The following is a 12,410-nucleotide window of genomic DNA, read 5'->3' on the forward strand; positions in this document are numbered from 1 at the left end:
ACTGGTACCTCTTTTTTTAAAAAAAGTCTCTGTAAACATATATTTGCTTCTTTACAGAAGGGGCATAGCTGTCAAAGACAAGGTAGTCAGTGGTAAATGGTTTAAAAAATCTCCCACTCTTCCTCCCAGGAACTCAGGATGGCATATGTATGTGCCCCTTGATCCTCACAACAGGGTAGGTTAAGATGAAAGATTGTGATTGGCCCAAGTCAATAAGCTTTTTGGCTGAGTTGGGACTTGAATCCAAGGTCATTGCCACACATCCTTAAAGGGACAGCCCACTCACCGACCACTGATGGCTTTTCCCCTTGACTCCAGACGTCTCCATTTTCAAAATGGTTGCAGGTTGTTTGGCTGCTGGTTTTTCTGTTGCCTTTTGGGGACTGCAGTTTCCCATGGTCCCTGAAAAGGCACTGATAAAATGCAAGCCAAACAGCCTGCAACTAATTTGAAAACAGAGAAGTCTGGAGTCAAGGGGGAAAGCTGCCAGCATTCGGTGAGTGGGCCATCCTTTTATAGACATGTGGAAATGGCCCGCATCTCTCTAAACTACGTGCAGTTATCTGAACGCTCTCACCACACTTAAGGTTACCAACTTTTAAACCAGTCCCTCGAGCTGTCTCTTTAATATCAGTTTGATCTGCGGCACATAATCAGGTGATGTTATTTATTTCCATGGCATGAAAAGCTTCAAATGCTCATTGCCACACATTAAAACTCTAGGACAGGACACTTTTCTTCTCTTTAGTTTGCAATCCTAACCACACCTCTGCTCTGACTTTCTTTCTATGAACAGTTGCTCCTCCTTCAGCTGCTTTTCTCCTGTTGTGGGGGAAAGATATTTGTAGCTTATCCCTTAATCATCCTTCGTAGCCAAGAAAGTAAAGCCACCGTCAATGTCTTTTCAGGTGTGGCAGGACTCTATAGCTCTCTGTCTCCCAGTACCATGCTGGGATCTGGACTGAAAAAACTGATGCAAAGAGAAATCAGTGCTGATATGCAAACATCTTGATCTGCCAACACTAAAAATGTACACATATCATTGTTCTGGTCTCTCTCTCCAAAGAGTCAGCTTCTTATCTCTGTTTGCAACCATTGTTCTCAGAACTAACTCTGTTTTAGTTTGCTTTCTTGAGTATTTGCTTGGAGGGGGCCTTCATGCATTCAACAGGTAGCATTTAAAAACTGCTCTTTATACTTTAAGCAATAGTAAAAGGCTGCATGGATATATAATCCTCTAATTCTCTGAGGTCCTCCTGATGTTTTCATATAATAGGGTTGCCAGCTGACCAGTCTGGCCTGCTCTTATTTGCTTGATTTTGGCCACATCCTCACATTGTTGGATATTGCACGATGGCAGTCATTTCCAACTGTATTTTCCTGTGGGCACAAACCAGTCCAGATGCAAATTACTGCTGAATCGCAACTGCTGTCCAACAATGCCTATGGAATTCAAAAGGCACGGTGTTGGATGCCATCCAGATGAACATGTTTGTCTGCAGAGGACAATGCTATTCATGGTTTAGGAGCATGAGATTGCTAATTGGTATATTAATAAGGCTGCAAATCTATACAGTTAGGGCAGCCATGCAAACATAGCCCCAGGAAAAGTAGCGGAGGAGGAGTTGGAGTTTAAAAAGGGGACAGTTAAGCACCCCTACTATTCAGTTGCTGTTTACCCCCTTAAATTACCACAAGAAAATGTAGCTGGGTTTTTAAGACATGTCCTATGAAGTGGAGGTGGCGTATGTAGTTCCACCTGTACTTGGGTGTAAGTCCCATTGAATTCAATGAGATGTGCTTCTGCATAAACTCACTAATCCATGGCCCTCTTTTCCTCCTTCCATCTGTCTGCATGGTTCTTTCAGGATCCTGGGAGACTGTGGTAGCCACTTGAGACTCCCTTGAAGTGGGAATGAAGTAGCATTCTGACAGCTCTTGGTCACCAGTAGAAAGCAAAGCACTCTGTGCCTCCTTAAAGGTACTTATCCTTTGACACCTTTCAGGGCCGAGTCTGGCATGATATATGGGCTCAGGGGTTATAGAGAATGGGGGGGAGGAGGAGAAAGAAACGGAGAGACGCATTTCTGTTCCTTTACGTCTTGTAAAAACCCTTCTTCCCTTTCCCAAACACACAAACCTTCAAGCAGCTGCTCTGTCCGGATGAGCCTTGCAGCTAGAATTGCCGCCTGAAGAGCTCCTAAGCAGGGAACACATTATGAGACAGTAAGAAACTTGCACAATGCGTGTATTGGAAACAGTACCAGAATATGCAGTCTGTGTGATGGATTACAGCTTTTTCGCAGCTCTAGGGCATCCTGTCTTTTCTGCAAATATTTCTGCAAAAACTATTCAGGAACAGGTGGTAAACTGATTTGCAGCAGGCAGTCTGAGGTGGGGGCTGGAAGCAAAGGTCGGGGCTTACAGCTGTAGTTACCCCAATAGTTGCTGCAGGCCTGGAGACAAATGCCCTGCCCCTTTAAGAGAGGATTAATGTGTGGGAATAGGCTGCTGAAGTTTTTCATAGATTGCAGATAAATAACATCACCTGGAAAATAGCAGCCCAGTAAGCCTCTATTAAAGGGACAGGCAACTTTTTTCTCCAGCACCTGGCAACCTCAACTTGCAATAATTCAGTTAGAGATGGCGGAGCTAGCCTTTTCCACTAAATGCCTAAATATATGTTTATTCCTGGGTCCTCTCCTAGGGTTGCCAACTGTCTGGAGGGAAAAATGCCCTTATATTGCAAGGCATGCTATATACCAGGTGAAGTTGTTTCCCTCCATGTCCTGAAAGCTTCACCTGCTCATTTCTATTAAAGGGATGAGACATTTTTCTCTGTGGCCATTTGGCAACCATTTGTCTTGCCTGGGGGACAATTTCTCAATCCTTTGTCCCACTCCAGGAACAACAAGCCTTTGTTTTTGGGGTAGAAGTCACAATCTTGCCCCTGGGTAGGATCCATGGTATAAATTAGACCCCGCCCCCAGCCCCAAACAGTGTGCATACTTGGGATCTAGCATCCACCCCCAAACCCCCATTTGAGCCTTTCTACCTTGAAGCACCAGCCGCCGCTCAACGCTCCTCCTCTTTCCCAGACTTCTGGATGGTGACTATCACCCAACCTTTACTCCCTTTCCTAGTCAGCTCTGAATGTGTGTTGGGTGTGGGTGTCTTGTGTGCTGTTGTTTTTTGTTATTTTCAATTTTTAAAATCCCCCTTTTGTTTGAAATATCTGTCTGTTTATTGAAAGGAGTCCTCTATCTGAGACAATCCTCACAATCATTGGTGGAGATCCTTCAGTTAGCCCCTCTCGCTGACTACTCCTTGCTGCTAATTCTTCACAACTTGCAAGGAGGCCTGCCCTTTGAGTAACACTACTTTTCAAGAGTATTTTGAGATGTTACAGGTGGTTGGAGAGTTATAGCCAGGTAAAGAGGAATTGCCACCAGCTTGTCTTTGAATATCAGTTTCAAGGCAGGTGTTAAATGGTGCATTTAATTACAGTGCCCCTCCCTGTCCAGTTCCTTCTAACTGTGAGCCCCCCCCCCCCGCCATAACCTAAGGACAGAAATAGTGAGACGTGGCCATTTTGAGATGCTCCCATGTTGATGGCCAGCCAAAGCTCAAGTCTAAAACCTCCAGAACGGTTTCTCCCATTTGTCGGCATCTTCATTTGGGTCCTGCGTCAGGATTAATATGATCCCTTGTCTTGTAAAGAGAGAGGACTGGGACTTAATCGGGGGATTCTTTTACGGTATCTATTTATTTGCAAATCTACAAGAGCATGAAGACGCAAACTGGCCCCCAGAGAGGCCTTGCTTGGCTTTCAAGAACATCTGTTTTGTCCAAAGGAAATGGCATGCCCTTGGCACCCTCCAAGGCCTCTTCTTTCCAGTCAACCTTCTGTCTCTTTCCCTGTTTCTTATTCCCTTACATTCCAACTGCCAAAACCCTCCAGCCCAATGTAAGGAGGTATGTGTGGGCATGGGGGTCTAATAGCTGGTAGTCCCTTGTCATCAAAGAACAGCAATACTCATCTTAACCAAGCATCTTCTGGTCATCCTTGCCCCTTAATGAAACCTCTTTAGCTGTTAGTACTCTCTGCCTTCCTTGGCCAATGCTATACCATCAACAAGTGTTAGCTTCAGTCACATATCTCTGTACAGGCAAGATTATGTAGTGTGAGTCGGAGGGCTCAGTGTCCCTGCAGTGCTTGTACACAGGAGAGCTTGCACATATGCAATGCTTGTACACAGATATATTATGTATACATGGCTGCTATAAGGAGTTATGTTGTACCACATGAAGCCATCTAACTGAGAAGCCACTGGTGGCTACACCGGCTATCAGTGGTTCTCCAGGATCTCAGAAAGATGTTTCCTGCTTATTTAATCTGCAACCCTGGTTGTAAGGACTGAACCATATATAGCATTTGAGACGTAAAAAGTTTATGCCCCACTATTGAGGTGTGACCCTCTGATGGTCCGCCTGCATTCCTATCCATCAGAGGAAATATCTTTTCATCTGGATCTCTACATGATGCAGAATAAGGTAGGAATTGGATTATATGAATAGTGGAAGGACCACCCTCCAGACTGCAGGCGAGAGAATTGCATTTTGTTTTTAAAATCTCCTTTGTTGAAAAATTCCCTAAAAGTAGAAGACTAGTGTAGCAAAGAAGTGGGGGAGTTAGAACTCTTCTTCTTAATGTGTTAGAATATTATTATTATATGCAAGGAATTCTTATATATAAAGGACCATCCAAAAATGGTATGCATCACCTCTGCAATGTTTAGTGGTACAGTCCATTCTACCATCTCAGGACTCCATTAACGTAATCTTCCGCACATGGTAGCATTAATAGATATTGCATATTGGGCTAAATACAGCACAGAGCATCCCAAGCTGGCCACAATTTTCATCCCAGTTGGTTGGACAGATGAGCAAAAGGCTCGCCACAGGACAGATGAGCATCGTGGAATCAGTTAGGCAACTGGGTCGAATCCACATTACTCATTCTAAGTCGCATGTTCCCCGCATTCCCCATGCAATCCCGAGTGCCGGTCACATTACCTCATTAAACAGACGCATTTCATTCGCATTTCTCCTGAATATGTGGTTACAGGTTTTCAACGGGAGTTTCACGGTGGCCGTGAATGGGCCAATGCGCAATTTACGTGGTTTTTTTTAAAAACCACCCCCCCCTTCCTGTCTCTCCGGCCGTTCCGAGTGTTCCTATTGGCTGATTCAACTTGCAAGTGCTCCGTAGTCTGCAAAATACTGTTTTTCACTTCATAGCATTGGATTTATTGATTATGCTGTTTCTGAATCAAATCTGGTAGTTTGAAAAATCATTTTGGGGTGAATCCATCCTCAGAACGGACTCGCGAAACTTCCTTTTTAACTGTTTTTTATTTTTTTTATTTTATATTACTGTAATATCGAAATTATGAAATATCGAAATAATGACACTCCAAGGAAGTGAAACTTCAGTAAAATTCAGGCACTGAACTGTCCTGCATAGGAAATGCCCACGAAAGCTTCCCACATGCTTCCAAATTTCCAGAAAAGAAATGGGAGAGAGCCATCAGTGCTGTCAGTGGGGGAAAGAGAGGCATCATTATCTTCAATGATGTTTCTTTATAAGGCAAGATCGGAATAACGGAAAAGTGCGCTAAAAAAAATAAAAAAAATGGGCGGGAAAAAAGGTCCCGCCCAAAAAAGCGATTTTTGAGCGGCCGTGTGACCGGAGGGACGCGCGAGAAAGACGGATTAGAAGCAGGAATGTGAACGAAGAGGAAAAAATTGCGGATTGGAGGCAAATGGAAGATATCCGATAAACATGCGGGTAATGGGTGAATGTGGATTCGACCCTGGTCGGCAGGAGCAAATGAGTCAATGTAGACTGCAGAATCAGCTGGATACATTCCTTGCCTGTAGAATGCCCTCCCCGGGAGGCTTTCCTGGCACCTCCCTTTCTTTTTGGCACGGAGTTGAGGCATCCGTTTTTACCCAGGCTTTTAACTAAGGGATTTTCTCTCTTCAGTGTTTTATGGTCTGCTTTTGGCTCAAGGATTGTTGTATTTTGATGCATATTTTTTTGCTGCTGTTATGCCCTGGCTTCCTTTAATGGCATTGGCTTGTTTTTTTTAGTAGCTTCTTTTAATAGTGTTGGCTGATTTTAATAGCTTAAGGGCTTTGTTTTTAATGGCTGTATTTTAAGGGTCTGATTTTATTGTTGTAAACTGCTTCGAGGAGGTCTCTGGAGAGGCGACCTCTAAATTTTCTGAATAATGATGAATGGGAGTGATCAGATTGGATTTGTATGGGGTGCAGGGATCAGACTGATTAGTGCAGGGATTAAATGAGTCTATGCAATTTGCACAATCAAAAGGGTACATTGACAGATAGGACCGCCAGATGGATGTAGTCTAGGATTTGTATGAATTGCAAGGATCAGAAGCATGCAAGTTGCAAGGTACAGATGCCTTTGATTAGCAAGTCAGATGGCAAGGATCGAATAGTGAGAGTGGCAAGGATCAAACAAGTCCATGTTGATTGCAGGGATCAGGTAAGTATTTAAAGGTTGCATTGATCTATTGGGTAAAAGAGGATCGCAGGATTACATCAACATTGCAGTGATGAGAGGTGCATGCAAATTCGTGGACTCAGATGCATCTATGCGGTTCACAGAATTAAAAGGGTGCATTCAGGTCACGGGCCATTTTCTCTCAACAACTCCAGAAGAAATTCCAGCAAATTATGGCATACAATCTGCATCCCACTGCTGATGCTGCAAAAGATCATTCTTGGGCACTCTTACTCAACCCAGACTCTTCTGCTCTTGCTTGAAGGCAGCCTGCATACTCCATGGAGAGTTCTGAAGGGAAGCCAAGAAGAGAGAGATGAGGAAATAGTTGACTTGATTTATGGATTAACCGATCCGTTCATTTCTAGGAATGTCTGGGCTGGGAGGCAAATCTTCACCAAATAGAGGGCTCGGCCTTTGCCTGTAATTTATAGCACAAACCGAGTGAAGAAATGGCACCATAATCAGTTTCTGCCTTGACGTACAACTGTGCCAAACCATTCTGTGCTTAAGCCTGGGGCTCTGAAAATGTCTTCAATAATGTAAGGCACTTAAGAACTGAGGTGCGTGTGTGATCTGTTAATTAAAAATACACGGCACTTCCACAACTGAACTGTAAAAGTCCAGGAGAAAGAGGCAGAGTGGGTTGATGCTGCTCTGAACAGCTGTTGCTCTTGTCTGTACTCTCAGCTGAGCAGCACTATAACCCACGACATTTCTCTTAACCCTGAGCAAGGATCGTGTGACCAAGGGGGACTCACAGCTCCTAAATCCATCAGGCACAGATCCAAATGGGGAACTCCCTGCAGAGATATGGGAGGAGGAGGAGGAGGTATTGTCCTTTACAGTGAGAAGTGCAATGCAACTCCACTGTCCAAGGCCCTTTAAAGGTCCCTGTTGGAGGAGGAAGAGGGCACAGTCTGGGACCTTCAGCAGTTCATGGCTCCAAGCCATACCACCAACCTTTTCCAATCCATGCACCATTATTTGAGTGACAGAACTCTTCCCATTTCTCAGGCTCCATTTGGACATATAAGAACTCGGTTTCGCTTTGGATTCCATCAACTCAACATTTGGCTTCCTTGGGAGTAGTCCCAAGTGCTGCAGTACTCTCTACTCAACCGAGCTTTTTATAACCTCTTGGTGCCGCACGTCTTCTGTAAATGGGTCTTCCCAGACATTGCCCAATACCCTGTCAATTATCAGCCAGGCTAGAACCAGACAGGTTCCGAGATGGACTGAGTGAGTTCTGCAATGAATGGCTACTCTGCAAGTATTTTAAAAAAATGATTGCTTTACATTTTTACAATAATACCCTTCACCTGAAAAGAAGGTCTAATTCTTAAAGAAGTGCCTGCCTGTTGTCTCCAGGATTAGAGTTAAATGTGCTTATTAATGAAGTATCAGTAAAGGCTTCTATTTGGCATTCTGAAGAAGAGTGTGAAAACTTACAGTTTAACAAAGAAAAGCTGCCACACATTTAGAAATAATAATAACAGTAATAACAGTCAATTTATATACCGCCCTTCAGGACAACTTAATGCCCACTCAGAGTGGTTTACAAAGTATGTTACTATTAAGGGCAATCTTCATTCCAATGATGGAAAGTTTAGTCTGGATCCTACCCATTAAGAAATTCAGACATACAGCGGTCCTAATAACACACAAGCCCCTGCTTTGAAGAGGAGGTTTCCTTCTGCCCAATTTATTCTAGTTATACCAATGTTTCACGATTGGAGTTTTCAAGAGGATATTTTTGTTTTGTGTAATTCATTCTTCTCCTTTACCGGTGCCTTGAAGCAGAGCTTAGTTCTTGGTGCCGTATTCTCTTATGCTCAAAGCTCTGAAAGCACAGCAGGCGAAAAAGCACCATGCCTATATTGGGTGGGAGCTGAGACACATTTAAAATGAGAGGTCTCTTGGAGACCCAAGTCAAACCTTGCCTTTTGATGGATGAAGAGACCATAGGACCCTATCTAGTTTGTGGTCAGCACAAATCAAAGGGTGCCTTGGAGGAGCTTTGCAACATTTATTAGTTAAACCAAGGAAAATAAAATCAGCTAGCTAATTACTTAGCTGGGGCTAATTACTTAGCTGGGGCTATGCAGTGGGGTCCTGACAATGGCGAGGAGGAGAAAGACAACAAAATGTGGATGCTTATGTTGACCAGCCTGTTCCAGAGTATATTCATTGGTTGCATAAGGAGCTGCCTTCTGCCTAACCTTGTAAATGGTACATTGGTCACAGGACAAGCCTGTTTAAGGTTAGTGCTGGAACTACTATGATAATCAGGACTTCCCTTGCAGAAACTCTGCCATTTTTTTTAACCTTTGAAGAAAAATCCACTAGGTGCACTGGAAATTTCTATTATAATTCTTCTTGGACTCAAGGGGCTTAAGTATTGTCAGTCTCAAACTGAGAACCCTATGGTTCAGGCACTGGCCCATTTCTCTTTGTGATACAGTAATAGGCATGCTTCCAAATTCTCTCTGGATTCAGGAGTTCCAAATCATTTTTCTCCCCCCTCCAAATGCATTAGAGTTGTTTTTTTTCTTGTAATGCATTTGGAGTCCTCCAATTTTCCAGTTTTTGGATTGTGTCCCATGGATCCATCCTGCTAGTGGAAGTACTTTCCTCTGGTGGAAGGAGAAGAGCCTCATACATCAGGGAAAGGCTCCTTCCACCAGAAGAAAGCACCTCCACTAGTGGAATAGATCCATGGGATCGGACCTTCTATTTCCAACTTTTGTACAGAATAGTGCACATGTGTGGTTGGCTGCAGTTTTGAGTTCCTTTCCATATATTTCTTTGCATTAATAACATGTACATTTGCACTGAGAAACATTTATCTTGGAGTGATCACAGGTATGATTGCAACAAGATTCCTCTGGCAGGGTATTTCACTCCCTGTGCATACGTGCTTGCAAGAATCTGGTGGCCTTGCAGAGCTAATTCTGTGTCACTGCCTGTGAAAGAGCTCCAAAGTAAACTTGTTGCTGAGACAAGCCATAAGGGCATCCCTTCCACAAATCCATCTGTTTTACCTGCCTGCCTGCCTGAATACTTGCCACCTCTCCAGATGTTGTAGGGTGTACCTTACCAGGATTTGGACTGACAGGTGCCCCTTCAGTGTATATTCATCAGTGCTATGGCTCTGCTTGGCAGAATTACTGCAACTACCTGTTTGCTAAAAACTGCTGCTTGTTTATGTAAGAAATGCACACTCCCTTCTTAGATATTCAAGGTGGCCTAAAAGCACATCAAGCAAAAAGAAGCTCCGATTTAAAAAAAAAATTGATTGTGATACAGAAACAGTAATAAATGCAACACGTCTGCCTAATTGTTGCTATCAATTAAGAACAGCAGAAAACACAGTAGCAGGCAGCCTAAGAGACCTCAGGGCAGCATAACAGGATAATCATCTGATTTAAAAAGCTCTTCAGAAAAATTATAGTAGAAGGCCGGAAGAAAAGTGACACCTGTGCCTACAGGGGGGAGGAGTGTCATTGATTTTCAACAACAGCTGAAAAGGTTCTACTATAGGTACCCACCATGCTAATATCCAATAATACAGGCTCCTGCTACAGAACAGTCCTGGTAGTAAACATCATATCCCAGGTGGGATCACAGAGTTGGTTATGGTCTGGAAGGTGCTCTGGACCCAAGTTATTTGGAAGAGATCAAAACCATTACTTTGGATGGGTTCCAAAAGCAAACTGGGAGCCAGTGCTGGCGACAAAGCACTGGCCCTATCACAATGGCAAATGTGAGTGAAGATCCTACTAGCTGCTGTGAAGTTGTCAGGAAACATTGACCCCCCACACCAAGCCCATGAAAGTAGCCACATTTGGATGTTGCCAAGAAATGTGCCCATCCTTTTATTAAATAAGATTAAAGTACAAGAAATCATCAGAGCCAAAATGGTGGAGTGGTCAGTGTCAGATTAGGATCTGGGAGAGCCAGGTTGGAAGCTGTCATGGAAGCTCACTGGGAGATCTTCTTGGGCCAGTCACTCTCTCTCAACCCTACCAACTTCACAGGGTTGTTGTTGTGAGGATAAAAGAGAAGAGGAGAGAATGATGTTGTAAGCCACTTTAGGTCTCTGTTGGGGAGAAAGCAGGGTATAAATATCTGAATAAATACCTAAAATGTTAGACAAGGCGCATTTTGTTGATTACATACAGGGCTTTTTTTCAGCTGGAACGTGGTGGAACGGAGTTCCGGAACCTCTTGAAAATGGCCACATGGCTGGTGGCCCCGCCCCCTGATCTCCAGACAGAAGGGAGTTTAGATTGCCCTCCGCACTAGTGGAGCAGCGTGAAGGGCAATCTAAACTCCCCTCTGTCTGGAGATCAGGGGGCAGGGCCTCCAGCCATGTGACCATTTTCTCCGAGGGTGATTTAAACTTTTAAAAACTCCTCCCTTGTTCCAGCTGACCTAAAGTGACGGCATTGGTCCTGGGAGCATGCATGCACATGTGGTACCAGGGGCACCACCTCCCGCCAAGAGTTGCCCCCTGTGCTGGCAACCCACTGAGTTCCACCATCTCTTATAAATAGGACAAAATGGGTATAACTAACCTTTTCATTTTCTAGTAAAATGATTCAGCTGGGTAGCTGTGTTGGTCTGTACTAGAAGAGCAAGATTCGGGTCCAGTAGCACTTTAAAGACAAAATGAAATGCATTAAGGTATACTATTATGTAGATTAAGATCAATATTTTAAAAATTCCCTCAAGTATGAGAGCATATTTAATACTGTTCTTCTTTTATCTATATTCTGTGTCAATTCTATAAATATATTTGTATATATCATTGGAGAAATTTTTAAAATAGCATCTCTTATCTACATTTTTTTAGTCACACTGTAGCCATAAAAGGGCCTGAGGGAGCCAGCACATTTTCCTGTCAGTTGTGTGAAAAATCTACTCTGGCCTCAGTGTGCTTGGAGAGTCCATCTTTCTTCCAGACAATGAGGCATTTACAGTCTCCGTGCTCAGCAGTTACTTTGTGCTCTTTTTTGTTCCCTAGTCTTGGGACACCTCAGATGGCAACTGGGGCAGAAGGTTTCTTGTACAGACACAGGCCAGAAAAATCCCACTTCAGGGACCTCACAGTCTTCAATGAAAGAAAGTACTCCATATCCTACCCTGAAAAAGAGGACTCTAACTGTGACCCTGAGGCTGCTCTTCATGAAAAGGCAGTGTGTATGTGTTCACAGCTCTTCCTCCTCACGAACTGGAACTTTTAAGTTTTTCTAGGAAACTTAAAAGTAGAGATGGGCATGATCCGCATTACGATTGAAAAAACCCCACGATAATGGCGATTGTGCGATCGTGAACCGGTGGATCGTGATCGTCCACGGCCAACGATCCAGCGATCGGGAGGGGCCTGGATCAGGGCGATTGGGCTCAGATCGGGGATCCAGACACTCAGGCACCAGCAATCTATTCCCCTGGCAATGGAGCCAGGGGAATGCCTGAGCTCTGTTTGTCCTCCTTCTGTCGCCTTGGAAACCCAAATGGAAGCCCAGCTTTCCTTGATCAGCAGGGCTTCCTTCCAACCATGGAGCAGCAAAGCAGTCACAAGTTGGGAGAAGACACCCAGGGGAGGGAGGGGGAAGGGGGTGTTCTGTAGCCATGGGCGCTCCAATCTCATCCCTGCAAACCCTGATAGGCAGCTCTGACGGCCAAACACAGACCTCCTGTGTTGCTGAATGGGACCCATGCCATGGGCTCCCAGGCTGGGTTTCACTTTCTGCGAGCAGGGGAGTGGGACAGAGCTCTTGCTTGCTACTTGCTAGCCTTTGGGGGAGAGAGA

Source organism: Eublepharis macularius, chromosome 13 (assembly GCF_028583425.1).
Source record: "Eublepharis macularius isolate TG4126 chromosome 13, MPM_Emac_v1.0, whole genome shotgun sequence".
In the NCBI taxonomy this organism is placed as follows: Eukaryota; Metazoa; Chordata; class Lepidosauria; order Squamata; family Eublepharidae; genus Eublepharis; species Eublepharis macularius.